The following is a 14,731-nucleotide window of genomic DNA, read 5'->3' as shown; positions in this document are numbered from 1 at the left end:
CTGGGCCTGGTCCGGTTTGCAAACACCCCTCCCCCGTGCAGCTCTGGAACTGAGCACTTCTAACCGACAGAAGCTTGTCCAGCTTCCCATTTCCTTCTTATCCCTTACTGCAATTCAACCCAAATGACAGATGGATAATACTCTAGCGATCAGGCAAATGGCAGCAGGGAAGGCATTTTACAGAAGTCATTAAAGTCCCAAAGCGAAATGGAGCTAGCCTGGGTAGGCCTGACTCAATCAGGTGAAAGCTTTTAACAAATGTCTGCGCCCTTCCTGGCAGGAGATACTAGAAGCAAACAGTTCTTCTGTGAACAGGCCCCGGAAAGGGGCAGCCTCTAGGAGCACGGGCCTCAGTCCTGCCGCCTCCAGGAGCTGGATTCTGCCAACAACCCGGATGAGCCTGGAGAACAGTGAGCTCCAGATGAGAACCTGGCCCGATCACAGCCTTGGGAGTCCCCAGGAACACAGGCATGGAAACAGTGAGATGATATGTGTGTGTTGTTCGAAGCCACAACATTTGTGGTAACTTGTGACAACATCACGGTCTGGGCTTTTATTTCATTATGGTAAAAACTACCCCAACTGTTTTTCATAGGTGCATTTATTTGTTAGCCAGCTTTTCTCTACCCTGTGTCTCGGCAGCTGGCTTTGGCCTGACCTTGTCACGGATAAAGTCCCTAATTCTGTTCTGTTTATCGTGGGCTATGTTTTAGGATCCTCATCTAGCCAACCTGTGTGTTATCATCTCTCCTCATTTCTTGTATTCAGAAAACCTGGGTACTCACTGAACCTGGACAGTCATTCCTAGCATGCTGCCACTGACCCATGTACATAATAACATACAGACACAGGGGATTTCATTTCACCAAAGACTCCTCAGTATATTTAAATGTTAATGGTTGGTTGCATTATATTAGTGAACATATATATATATATATATATATATATATTTTTTTTTTTTTTTTTACTTTTTAGAAGTTTATTTATTTATTTTTGAGAGAGGGAGGGAGGGAGGGAGAGAATCCCAAGCAGGCTCTGTGTCATCAGCACGGAGCCCGATGCAGGGCTTGAATCCACCAACCGCAAGATCACGACCTGAGCCAAAAGCAAGAGTAGGATGTTTAACCGACTGAGCCACATAGGTGTCCCTAGTGCACATATTTCTAAAACACAATTTTGGCTAATGAGTAGCAATTTATTTTTAGGGAAAAGAGAATTCTCCTTCCTCAGTTTCCAATAATCATCGGTAGACCCACCATAGGTCTCCACTTGGCCTAGAATCAAGCTCTGGATACGTATGATGCCTCACGGGATCACTTCTGTTACAGTGCAGATAGGTTTTCCTGCCCCTGTACGAACTAATGGTTGTCATTCTCATAATGCGCTCATCAAAGGCAGTATTCTACAGAGAGCTCTAGACCATTGGCACAGGCATCTGCTACAGTCCTTCCGGGACTATGGCGTGGGCTCAGTGGAGTGAGTCGTGAAGAACATCCAAAGAAAGTCCTTCACTTTAGAGGGCCCACAGTTCATCTGTCTGTGGCCCTGTTGATACTGCAGTGGTTGAGACCACCAAAATCAAAGTCCCCAAGGAGGAGTGTGTAAACGACTGTTGGGAGTTGAATTGTTCAGTAAGACATGTTCGAGTCCTAATCTCTGTCTGGTACCTGTGAATGTGACCTTATTTGGAGACTGGTACTTTGCAGATGTAAGTAAGTTAAAGTGAGGTCACACTAGATTAGGGTGGGCCCCTAATCCAACGACTCGTGTCCTTTCGGGAAGAGGGAAGTTTCAACACGTATACAGAGAGGAGAATGATGTGTGATGATGGAGGCGAAGATGGGAGTGGCTCGTCCACAAGGCAAGGAACACCAAGGACTTCTGGCAACACCAGAAGCTAAGACGACGCAAGGGAGGATTCTCGCCTACAGGCTCTGTAGGAGCCAGCCTCTGCCAACCCCTTGGTTTTGGACTTCTGGTCTCCAAACCTGGGAGAGAATAAATTCCTATTGTTTTAAGCCACCCAGTTGGTTGTAATCTGCTATGGTTGGTTGTATTTGCTATTAGTTATTAGGGAACTAATACACTATGATTGCCCGGAACCGGCCACTCCCACCATACCTCCAAGTGAGGGTCTCAGACAGAGGTGACTTCCAGAAATGCGTGAAGGAGTGGCCTACTACATATGTAGACAGAGGGACTGACAGTCTATAAGGGGGCTGAAAATGCAGACCTTGGACAGTAATCCTTCATGAAACAAATCATGTTTGAGGTTCTGGAAAATAACCATATGAAGATGCTTTGCTCCCCTTGGTGGTTTTGTGTCTGAGGAATCTGCCACCAGCTGAGTTTAAACACGCTGTTTCTTTGCAAGTCATAGGTAGGAGACAAAGGAAATGAAAGGAAAACAAAGATGCTTAGGAAGAAAGTGTAGGGTAGGGGGGCAAAAGGGAAAAGAAGAGAAGGTGAATAAGGTGAGGTTGATGCATCTCCTGTAGATGCATGAGGTTCAAGGCTACCCCTCTACTCAACCAGGTCCTGTGAACACAGTAATTATGTCATGCAACTTTACATACAGCTATATGTATATGTCATGATTTCAAAATGCATTTCGTACTTTGGTTTGGTTAAAAATGCTCAAAAGCCACTGAACATTTCTATTTGGCAGGCTTTCTGGTGCCAACTTTTCGTGAGTCTACACGTGGCTTCAAAACTCCTTACAGAATAAGCAAGAAAACACTTAACAGCATGTCCCGGAGAGAGGAAAACAGCTTGCAAATTAAAAACAAACAAACGTCACCCACTCTGCTGCCAGCAGGCACCCAGGAGCTGTGCAGAAATGGTCACTCCTGTTCCAGGGTAATCTGGCAATCACCAATATCTAGGGTACATGTCCCAGGCCGACACTACATCAGAAGATAATGTTCCTTCTGCTCCCGAAAGCCCACAATTGATAACTGCCCTGTTAATCATTTCCACTCCCTATCTGCAAGGAGCCTTGCCAAGCAAGGCACATTTCAAAATGCTTTCTGTTTAAACGGCTATTGCTTTTTCCATGAGGAAAATTCTACCTGTAAAGAAAAAAAAAGTCCTACCTGGAAAACTCTTTGATATAAACGTGGCAATCAGGAGTACTTTCCAAGCATTCAAAATACAGGACTGAGCTTTCATTCTTTGATGTACACCTTTTGCAGGGCATTTTCCTAATGTGCAGTGACATGGGTTGGTATGTGGGGGGGGGGGGAGCTTACCATCACCAGCACCCCCACCTCCTGATAAATGATTAATGTCACTGGGTCACCTTAGATTGTAGCTCAACATAGAGGAATCTTCCCCATTTGTTCCTACCACACCCAGGTTGCAGTGACTGATATTTGTTAAAAACACAACAAATATAAACGAGCTTCTGATGATTAGAGCTATATAATAACTCTTGAAATAAGGTAGTCTTTTTTCCAAATGGTGCTAGAGCAGTTGGACATCAGAGGCGAAAGGATGACCTTCTAACTAACCCTCACACACTATACAAATATTAACTCCAAACGGATCCCAGATTTAAGTCTCAGATGCAAAGCTATGAAACTTTTAGAAGGTATCATAAGAGAAAACCTTCAAGATTTGGATTTTGGTACAAGGTTCTTAGATGTGACATAAAAAGCACGAGCCATGAAAGAAAAAAAAAATGGAGAAATCAGACTTCACAATTAAAAACTCTTATTCAGCAAAAAACCCTATAAAGGGGTTGAAAAGCTACAGACTGAGAGTAAATATTTGAAAACCACGTGTCTGCTCAAAGACTCATATGTAGAATACACAAGAAGCTCCCAAAATATACAAATGCTCACTTCTGGCAACAGCCTAAATGTTTCCACCTCTGGAAGATGCCCGGGCCAGGGGAGAAAGGGCTAGTTTCTCACAAATGATTGGCCTCTTCCTTTTCTCTCCTCAGGTATTTCAGATGCTTCACCAATGATGGAAGGGAAGAAGAAAACAGGACCCACGTCTCAGGTGTGAAATTTAAGGGGGCACCAAAAGACTATAATCAGGACAAATAATATTTATTGCAATATTAAAAAAATTTTTTTTAATGTTTATCTACTTTTGAGAGAGACAGAGAGAGACAGAGTTTGAGCAGGGGAGGGGCAGAGAGAGGAAGACACAGAATCCAAAGCAGGCTCCAGGGTCTGAGCTGTCAGCACAGAGCCCGACAACGGGGCTTGATCCCACAAACTGTGAGATCATGACCTCAGCCAAAGTCGGATGCTTAACCGGCTGAGCCACCCAGGCGCCTTCTTGCAATATTTTTAATAACCTGAATTAATGTCATAAAATCCGTGATGGACCAAGTATCGAAATGTAATGCACACAGGATTCAATGTCCACCTCATTCGTTACCTAATTCTGGCCACAGAAGGAAAAACAATGGAAAGAACACAGCTTTCGGGGTGGGAGTTTCAGTTTATTTTCTCAGGTGATTTTCAGCACATAATGAGGACCATTCGTGCTCCTCCTGCGTCTGATGGCAGCCACTCCAGGCCCCTCTTCTGCCCTGCAGCACTGAGCCCCCACAAAGTGTCGGCTTGCTCCCCTGTCTGCCCCCTTCCGACCCAGGGTTCCCTGCTCTGTCTTCTCCCCTCTCCGGGTGCTCCATTCCAAGCCCCTCTGTGGGTGTTTCTTCTCCACCCAGCCCCAGACGCTGGCCCATCTATTCCTGCCTCAGTCTCCCCGGTGGGCTAATTTACTCCCTGCTCCCTCCTGCTGGCCAGGCTTAGGAGCCACTGCATCCAGAATGCTTGTGGCTCAGAGCAGAAAAGAGTGAAGGACTCCTGAGCGGTGAACTCGTTTTCTCTGAACGTAAGCTCCCTGCCTGGTACCTGGAGGTGGGGAAAGACGTGTGAAAGATACGCCATGCTACCGGAAGACGTGGGGGCTCCACAAAACAGTGGAGTTCTTGAAACTCTTTCTTGTCTTTCTTACTCCATTTCTGTGTGGAGAGGGCGAAGGTGATGCTCTAGGACCCAGAAACCTAGGGCTGTCCACGGCAGCCCAAACTTCTGTCCTCAGCAGAGCCCCATGTTGTGGGCAGGGTGCTGGGATCAGAGGAAAGGACAGTTTGTAAACTCTTTGTATACTTAAGTATTATTTGGAATAGTACATTCAGCATACATCCTAAGAATTAAGGGAAATAAAGTAAAAAATATATATATATATATTTTAAATGTATATGGTACCTCTAGAGACAGTGTGGTACCTAAAGGTATGGCTGTAAGGGGAAAGCTTTCTGGCACTGCTGTGGGTTTGAGGGAAGGTATGGGGGGGGGGGGCCTGGAGGGCAGGCCCTCCCACCATTGGCCACAACAGCTGTTCCCCTATTCCCCTACCTTCCCCTCCCCACACGCCCAAAGGCAACAGAAGGCTCAGGAACTGGAACGTATCACCAAGGGGGAAGGGATAAAAACTCCAAAGTCTCTAGAAAGCCAGGCGGGGCATACGCAGCCTATTCTAGACTATTTCTCCGCTCAGAGTGGGAAGCCAGGCCCACTGTGTACTTTACCCCAAGAGAGCCAGCTAAAGTGCCTCCCTTCCTCCTCCCCCTCCACACCCACAGAGCCTCTGGCTCACTACCATGGTGTTTAGCTGGTGAAACATTACAATTGTGTGAAGCCTTGCTACCCAAACAAAACAAAACTCAATGGCGTCAGAGCTTACTCTCCAGGCCCAGCCCAGGGGACAACGTCCAGCTGTCTGCTGCTGCCTTAGTTTAAAAGAAAAACCAAGGCTACCTCCAGAAAAGTACCTCCACAAGGCCTCTTTTTATGAGCATTTAACCAACTCTGGCACTGAAGAGTCTCCGTGGCCTTCCAGAACTTTTCTGGAGGGACCTGATATTTCTACTCTTGCCTGCTTTCCAGCTCTCTGCCAGACCTCGGCCATTTAGTCTGAAGACTGGGTTAGTTCCACTCAGAGGTCAATGTTTCTGTCATTTGATTACATTATAATCATGCACAATCAATCTAGGTATTAGCCGAGGGATTGTAAGGTAGGGCATGTGAAATGGCACACAACACTCACATATTTTTCACAATCAGAGAAGAAAATACAGAAGACAGATTTTTGACAAGACCAAGATCAGAAAATTTAGCAATAAAATTGTACAACTTATTTTGTGCAAAATATCTATTTACTCTTTTCACCACCCAGGAAAATAATTTCACAGTCTTAATATGCTTTCACCTTGAAATTTTATTCTATAATTATCAAAGAATTTCCGTGTGCCCGAGGTCCGATGCTAGGCACACAGATTATGTCTTTTAAAAAATGCCACATCTAGTGCAGAATACTAAACTGCCAATTTTCACTTATATTTACAAAGGCTGAAGATCTGACCTAAATATTCTTTTTGTTGGAATTTTTTCACCTAAATAATTATCTGTAATTGAGCTCATCAAGACATCAAATAAGGTTTATCAACGCCTCACTACATGGCTGTTTGTTCAACTGTACTGACATATTGATATGAATGTGGATTTTTGTACAATTTTCATTCTGCCTTTCATGTACTATAATGGTAAGTGAGCTCAGTTTTCAAACACCAGAGCAGAGAAGTTTCAGACCCTTGGTGGCTTGCCAATTTCCCTCATTCTATTTTACTTATCATATATTTATGGACAGCCGACAGGACAATGTCGATGACAGGATGGCAGGCATTACATAGGTCCAAATAAATAAAGGGGTGTTCGGAGTTCTATGGACATTATATTCTAGGAGAGGAGGGACGACATATATACAAATAACTCCTTGAAGAGAGAATGGGCCCTATACTCTACAAATGAAATTCAAAGGAAAAGTATTCGTGGCAGGAAAAAGACTGTTGCAAGAAGCAGGGATCAAGTATTAAGTAGGTCATATTCAGGTGAGTATATTTCCTATAAACGAAATAGGTGAAGGCAGGGGAGAGAGAGAGAGAGAGAGAGAGGGAGAATGTGTGTGTGTGTGTTTGCCTGGTTGTTTTTGCTGGTGTGTATGTGTGGAGAAGTGCGTGTGAAAATAGGTATTCCAGATGATAGAAATAAAAGCATTGATTGTCGACATTGCATTCCTAAATACAATCCACACAGTATACTGAAAATTTTAATCATAAAAATGAATAAATGCAGTGGTTATTGGGATTCTCTCTAATCAACATGACCAACTTTTACTGGGATCCCTGAATCTTGATGACAAAACTGTCTTGCGGCTCGTCTGGATGGCTCAGTGGGTTGAGCGTCTGACTTCGGCTCAGGTCATGATCTCATGGTTTGCGGGTTGGAGCCCCACGTCGGGCTCTGTGCTGACAGCTCGGAGCCTGGAGCCTGCTTCGGATTCTGTGTCTCCCTCTCTCTCTCTGCTCCTCCCCCACCTGCACTCTGTCTCTCTCTCTCCCTCAAAAATAAATAAAACATTTAAAACTTAAAATTAAAAAAACTGTCTTGTAGTGCCCCTTATCATGATGAGAATCGTATTTCAGTTCAGAATTTCAGTTAGGTATGCCACCTAAAAAACTAATAAAGCTCATATATACTTTGGATTTTAATACACTTCATGCTGATTTAAAAAATGGTAATAGAATGTGATAATAAGCAGTAGCAGTACCTCAAATGTTTTCATTTCCAATGCCCTATTCGTAACTAATTACTAATGGATAATTGCTAGGCTGGAGAAGTAGACAAGGACAATTAATTGAGGGAAACAGGCTTGGACATTTCCAGTTTAATGGAAATTATCATGTAATGTGCTTGCCTGTCTTTTTTAAAGGACTGTTATGCAGAGTTATATTATTGTACCCCCACCAACTGAAAGCCAGTCCATCTAATTTAATGGTCTTCTCAGCTGAGCAAATTCTGATTTGGAGAGTTGATTTGCATGGATTTTTTGTGCAATGCTATTTACAAACCAACTGAAAAACATAAAGCATTCCAACTCCAGAGGACACTGTGTAGCTTGGAGCTTGCCAGGGAAGGCAGCTGTGGGGCGCTTGTGGTAGCCCCTAAGCATCGTCCTCACCACTGTGGCCGGCTCTGCCCCCTGAGGTGTCCCTGTCGGAGGAACCGGAGCTTCAGGTACCCTGTGGTCATCCAGTGCAAGAAGATGTGTTCCCAAGATTCGGGAGGGGCACAGCTCTGTATCAGCTGTGATGTGTGACTGAATCTGGGGAAACAATCAGATGGACAAATTTGTTCCAAAAGGCACTGGGTTTCTTTTTCGTTTGTGTCCTTGTTGTTGCTATGTCCACTCCCCAGTGAGCATATTCTGCAATTCAATATAATTTTTCTATTATAAAAGCCCTAAGACGGGAACTTCTGTCATTGTGTCTACAAGTCAACTGATAAAATGGCCTCCATCCGAAGGGCTAAGACACACGCGGACATGGCTACAGAGGTACTGAAGAAGCCGGAGGCTCTGATCATCCTAAAACAAGGACGGAAACTAGTGAGGCCCAGATTGTCTCAGGTGGTGCCCTCTGGTTGGTGGGATTATTCAAAACATTTGTTTCTTTTAGCTTTGCCTTCTGCTGTGTCAAATCGGTCCTCCCTTTAGAGAATGAAGACCAGAACGGCTGGATCCTGTTGTAGCAGCTAGTTGAGGTTTTAGTTACCTATACACCATTGACCTTCTATTTAGTTACTTACAAGTGTTCTGTAAAAGTTTTAAGAGGGTTACAAATGATGATACTGGTATCGTGAGGTGTCTTCCTGAGGTTTTTTTTTTTATACTCATTTTCCATTCATGTGACATTTTCAGTAAGAACTTTCACTGAAAATATAAAAATAGTTTCTAAAATACCGTGCAATCCTAAGGTTCAAATTCTGGATGAAAACGTTTTGTTGAAATAGCCTTCCAAAGAGATCTCTTTATTTAGTAATTAGAATGTTAGGTTAGCCATTATTCTTCAGCTGCCTTAAGCAAAAATAATCTTGATTTTGCCAGCTAATCAGCTTGCTACTTAATTACAAATTTCTTTTGACTTCAGTGAATGGATCATTTTGTAGTAGTAGTCTATAATTTTAAAAAAGCATCCCTAAATATTATATATTCTTTAATAACACTATATATCTTAGGCAAACACATCAGGTGTATGGAGAACTGGTAAAAAGATGTTTAAAATAATTATTTTTTTAAAAATCTGTTAGTGTCAGGGAACCTGGGTGGCTCCGTCGGTTAAACGTCTGACTTCGGCTCAGGTCACAATCTCGCAGTCTGGTCCGTGAGTTCAAGCCCCGTGTTGGGCTCTGTGCTGACAGCTCAGAGCCTGGAGCCTGCTTTGGATTCTGTGTCTCCCTCTCTCTGTTCCTCCTCGACTTGCACTCTGTCTCTCTCTGTCTCTCAAAACTGAATAAACATTAAAAAAATTTTTTTAAATCTGTGTCAAAAATCATTCAGAAAAAACTTCCAGTGGTTTTCACAATGAGTGAAATAACACCATGTCACTACTTACACTTTCTGTTTCTGTTTTATATACACAACCCCAACCAGGGAACCAGCTGTCACCCAGGGCTCTGTTTCGATGACATCTTTATATTTTCAACTCTAACCTGGAGAGGGCTAGCATGCGAACATAGCAAGGGCGTAAAAGTCATGAAGTAATCGATCAGCTGGGGCGGAGGGGGTGGGATCAAAATGAGATGTCATAGTAAACAAATGGTCCTCTAGAAGGTTTTCGCGGTTCCAGATGAGCACTTATTGTCCACACAGATATCCTGAAACATTTTCAGCATGACTCAGAGCCAGAAAAAAGGGCGGGGAGCCAGGCTCTTTGTTTTCTCTTGGGGTTAATAGTGTGTACCTTGGAGCGAGCCACGGTGCTGTGGGAATGACACAGTGTGGCTGTATACTACCAAAGGACCACAAATCGTGAACAGGAGAGCCACTGGTGACCCCTGGGCCACTGCCTCATGTGCATCAGAACCAGGCTGACAGAGGCTCCGGGCCTGTTTTAACCCAATCCAAGAAATCATTATTTCGATTCTAAAGGGAAAGAGATGTAAACAGTATCGTAATCATAATTTGCCTAAAACGTAATCCTTGTAGAGGACACACATCTCTGTCACAACGTCTTGAAAGAAAAATGTTATAATTGTTATAATTGCTCGACTGAGGGCACAGAGTAAGCAGCACGTTTGCTTTTTATTATTCTTTCTTTTAATACGAAGCCGATAACATCTTCAGAGGTAGGGAAAACCAAATCTGATGTAGAGGTGGATGTCTCTGTATAATTAACAGTGTGGCAAAAGAACAGGAATGGGATTCAGATGACTCTAGAAAGTACTTTAATTTTTGTTCCTTGGTGCCCTCAGGGAAAAATGGGACAGCATACATAGACATAAATGTTCTTGCCAGCAGCCAAGAGCCAGTAATGTTCTGTAAATTCAAAACTGAGTTCACACTTGAGCTTTATAAAATATCACACATTTCACTTCCCTGTGGGCCACACACAGACCGTGAGTTGCCTGTGAGGTCACGGTCAGGGAGTTTGGGGTAATACGCATATATCCTTGCAGTGTCTACACGAGGCATGGCATCAATCCCAGTGACGGCAGAATTGTTACGGCACGTGCCTTGTCCACATACTGTGCTAAAGTCTTGACTCTCACAAAAAATCCTAGCAGGGAGGCACCATACTCACACCAGCCTCACAGATGAGCAAACAGGCTGACAGGTGAGACGCTATTCCAGGCCACACAGAACCCACTAGCATGACATGGACGACAGCACTCGGCCATCGCGTGATGCTGTTCCCCGATATCTGACCACCCCTGCTTGGATCCTGGACGTATCAGAGTTGAGTATTTGGGAAAATCGTAATTAAATTGTTAACTAACAGAAAAAAGGTCAGCTAGTTAGCGGAAAGCCTGGCCTGCAAGTGTGATCAGACACAGCAAAGCCTGAATATTTCTGACCTGAAAGTAAATGAGATGTTAACATGAGAAATTTTAGTCTGATTTTTAGGGAACTTTCCAGACGACGGACTGAACTGAACTGCAGCCATGTGCCTAAAATAAATTGGTGGATGTCCGTTGTAGATGACATTTTAGAAACTGGCAAATTTCACTTGGAGACGTCAAGGGACTCCTGACATCTCTTTATCTGTGCTGTCATCTTTCAGGGATCTCTTTAAGCACCACAAGAGGACACAAAACATCAGATTTTTAAAAACATGTGTCAGTATTTATGGGGACATAACCAAGCAGTTGACTCCAGCCCTATTCGTGGAAACAAAGAATGGATAAATGAGTTGACACGAAACTATCCTTATGCCTTTGCAAGGACAAGTCACTTCCCTGAAAGGGAGGCCATCGGCGGCATCATTAACCACAGCAGCCAACACTCCATGTACCAGGCACCTCTCTACTTACACATGCTAGCAAACTCACCCTGCCACAGCCCTCTCAGGGGAAGTGCAATGATCACACCCATAGTCCCATGGGAAAACAGGCACCAGACAACTTACGGCATTTACTAAAATCCCACGGCTGCTGAGTGGGAGAGCCAGGATTTGTACCTCATTCCTCTGACCCCGAGGTACATGCTTTTCCACTACAAATTCCACTACAAATAAAGCACAAACGTCCAAACACGTTCAGGAAGGTATATGCGTCTACGTCTGAGCAAAGTGCCTCGAAGAAGAAAGTTTCAAATTACTTTGCACTAGAGCCACAGCTGTGACGCTTAATGTTATGTAAATTTAAAATGAAGTTTGCAATTGAAATTTATAAAGTATACACATTCCCCTTTCCTGTAGGTTCCACACCAAATGAACGCTGCACTCCAAGTCCTGGCCGAGGACCTTTGGGGAGCATGCCCGTTCGTATTCCTACAGTATACCTACTGGGAACTGCACTGATGTAGGTCAGGTTTTTCTTCACGGTTTCCTCTGTGTGCTTTCCAGTCCAATCCAAGAGAAAAATGTCCCGCAATATCAACCTTTATTCTGTTTATGTTGCTAAGTTACTGAATATTTTGCCTTGACTTGCCCAGAAAACAGTGTTGTCTTTAAAGAGATAAGCTGCATTCTGGAACATCTTTGTATATGTGACCTAAATGTGCTGAGAGTATTTTTGTAAAATAAATGTTGGTTATTTTTTCTCTTACACAATTTGTAGAGAATCATGTGATTCTGCACTGATTAGAAATAATGATTCCAGGGGCACCTGGCTGGCTCAGTCAGTTGAGCGTCCGACTTTGGCTCAGGTCACGATCTCGCGGTTTGTGAGCTTGAGCATCAGGCTCGCTGATGTCAACCTGTCAGCACAGAGCCTGCTTTAGATGCTCTGTCCCCCTCTATGCCCTTCGCCCACTTGCACTCTCCCAAAAAATAAATATTTGAAATAAAGATTGCAAACATATTAGTATTTTAGCAGAAATACATCTGTTTAGTGTCCTTGTGAGCTACCCAGTGCATTCACAGACAGACACACACACAGACACACACACAGACACACACACACACAGGCACATTGGTAGACTGTTTAGAAAGGAAGAACATTTACACTTGGAAAGAGACAATAATATTGAAGGGAGCAAGTTAATAACCACTGACTGACTTAGACAGAAAGGTTGTAAGGAACAGAAGAACCTGGGCCCTGTATTTTAATACACTCAGACTACCGGTTTTCAATTATCTTTTCAAAAAAAAAAAATTGTGAGAGAACTTTCCATTGATTTCTAGAAGATTCCAAATTTTAAAAAAGAAAAAGAACAGGTGAAACAGAATTATAGGTAACAGAAGGCAAACTGAAGGATACATTCAAAATGATTGCTTCTTTCCTCTTGCCCCTAAAAGTCTTCACACAAAAACACACAAAGTTAATTTCGGAAACAAGCATATGTATTTGTATCTTTTATGAGTTTTCCACTGTCACATATAATTAATGGAATGGGAGTGCCAGGCCCCTTTTACTCACAAGCTCTTCCTGCATTTGAACAGTAACACAAATCCTCCCAGTTCCTTGTCACTTCTTCCTAACGGTGTTGCAAACTGCCCAGACTGTTTGCTCTGCTTCAGTGGTTGGTAGTAGGGAGATCTTTAGGCTGAGACACGGAGGGGATAAGAAAAGAGCCGGCATTTTAACTCTGGGGCTCACCTTCATTGGCTCCAGTTCCGAGAATCTGGCACAGACCTCACCTGCTCCAAACCACTGAAGCGTCCAGCGGGATGTGTATATACCCACGTTGCCATGGAATGAAGCAACACTTTAGAAAGCTGGGATTAAATAAGATTCTTCTGGGAAGAGAGCCCACGCTTTGTCCATTTCTTTTTCTTTCTTCCACCTCCTTTCCTGTCTACAAGACAGGATACGGGGGGATAAGAGAAATGGAGCCTTGGATCAGATAGTCTGTGTATGGACAGAAACAGCAAGATAGGAGGAAATGCAAGCCCTAGCTTGAGGGATTTCTTTTTGCACGGGTTTGCTTGCTAATAAGCACTAGCCATGAATAATGACATACACTGAACCATCCACATTTGTCTCCCGTCTATAAAAGGTGACCACTGAGCTGGAGCAAAGTCCCATCCCAACTCCAGCGTCTTGCCGTCACCTTAAGGTCTACTGCTAGTTTACATGAAAAAATGTTCAACATCACTCATTAGCAGGGAAATACAAATCAAATCCCCAATGAGATACCGCCTCACACCTGTCAGCATGGCTAACATTAATAGCTCAGGCAACAACAGATGTTGGTGAGGATGCGGAGAAAGAGGAACCCTTTTTCACTACTGGTGGGAATGCAAACTGGTGCAGCCGCTATGGAAAACAGTATGGAAGTGCCTCAAAAAATTAAAAATAGAACCACCCTACGACCCAGCAATTGCACTGGTAGGTATTTATCCAATTTTCTTATGGGATACAGGAGCGCGGTTTCGAAGGGGCACATGCACCCCAGCGTTTATAGCAGCACTATCGACAATAGCCAAAGTATGGAAAGAGCCCAAATGTCCATCGACGATGAATGGATAAAGAAGATATGGCATGCATACATAGATATATATGTATATATACATATATATATATATATATATATATATATATATATATAATGGAATACTACTTGGCGATGAAAAAGAATGAAATTGTGCCATTTGCAACTATGTGGATGGAACTAGAGTGCCTTATGCTAAGCGAAGTAAGTTAGAGAAAGACAAAAACTATATGATTTCACTCAGATGTGGAGTTTAAGATGCAACACCGATGAACATAAGGGATAGGAAGCAAAAATAATATAAAAACAGAGAGGGAGGCAAACCGTAGGAGAGTCTTAAATACAGAGAACAAACTGAAGGTTGCTGGAGTGGGGTAGGTGGGGGGAAGGGCTAAAGAGGTGATGGGCATGAAGGAGGGCACTTAGTGGGATGAGCACTGGGTGTTAGTTATATGTAAGTGAGTAAATTCTACTCCTGAAATTATTATTACATTATATGTTAACTAACTTGGATTTAAATTTAAATTAAATAAATAAATACATAAATAAATAAAGGCTAGTGCTACTCTCTCTTCTGTACGCATTTATGTATGTGTGTACACATGTACTTAAATTCCAGAACTCTATGTGGAAATTAGATAAGAAATTCCACGTGCTGGTTCTGTTCCCATTCTAGTTGTGGCAACCCTTTAAAGAATGAGTCCCTTTACTATACTTTAGGCAGTGGAAGTTTTGCTGAGGCAGGAAAGTTAGCAATTCTTACGATGCCTAAAAG

The 14,731-nt window shown here is 43.2% G+C and overlaps 1 protein-coding gene across 1 annotated transcript in view; it reads right to left on the bottom strand.

Moving 5' to 3' along the window:
* The window catches only part of EGFR (epidermal growth factor receptor), a 213,303-nt gene that overhangs the window by 140,186 nt on the left and 58,386 nt on the right, over positions 1 to 14,731 (bottom strand). The gene's annotated exons all lie outside the window — the stretch shown is intronic.

Source organism: Leopardus geoffroyi, chromosome A2, assembly GCF_018350155.1.
Source record: "Leopardus geoffroyi isolate Oge1 chromosome A2, O.geoffroyi_Oge1_pat1.0, whole genome shotgun sequence".
In the NCBI taxonomy this organism is placed as follows: Eukaryota; Metazoa; Chordata; class Mammalia; order Carnivora; family Felidae; genus Leopardus; species Leopardus geoffroyi.
The sequence above is the reverse complement of the archived record's forward strand: the minus strand, read 5'-3'. Positions and strand labels throughout refer to the sequence as shown.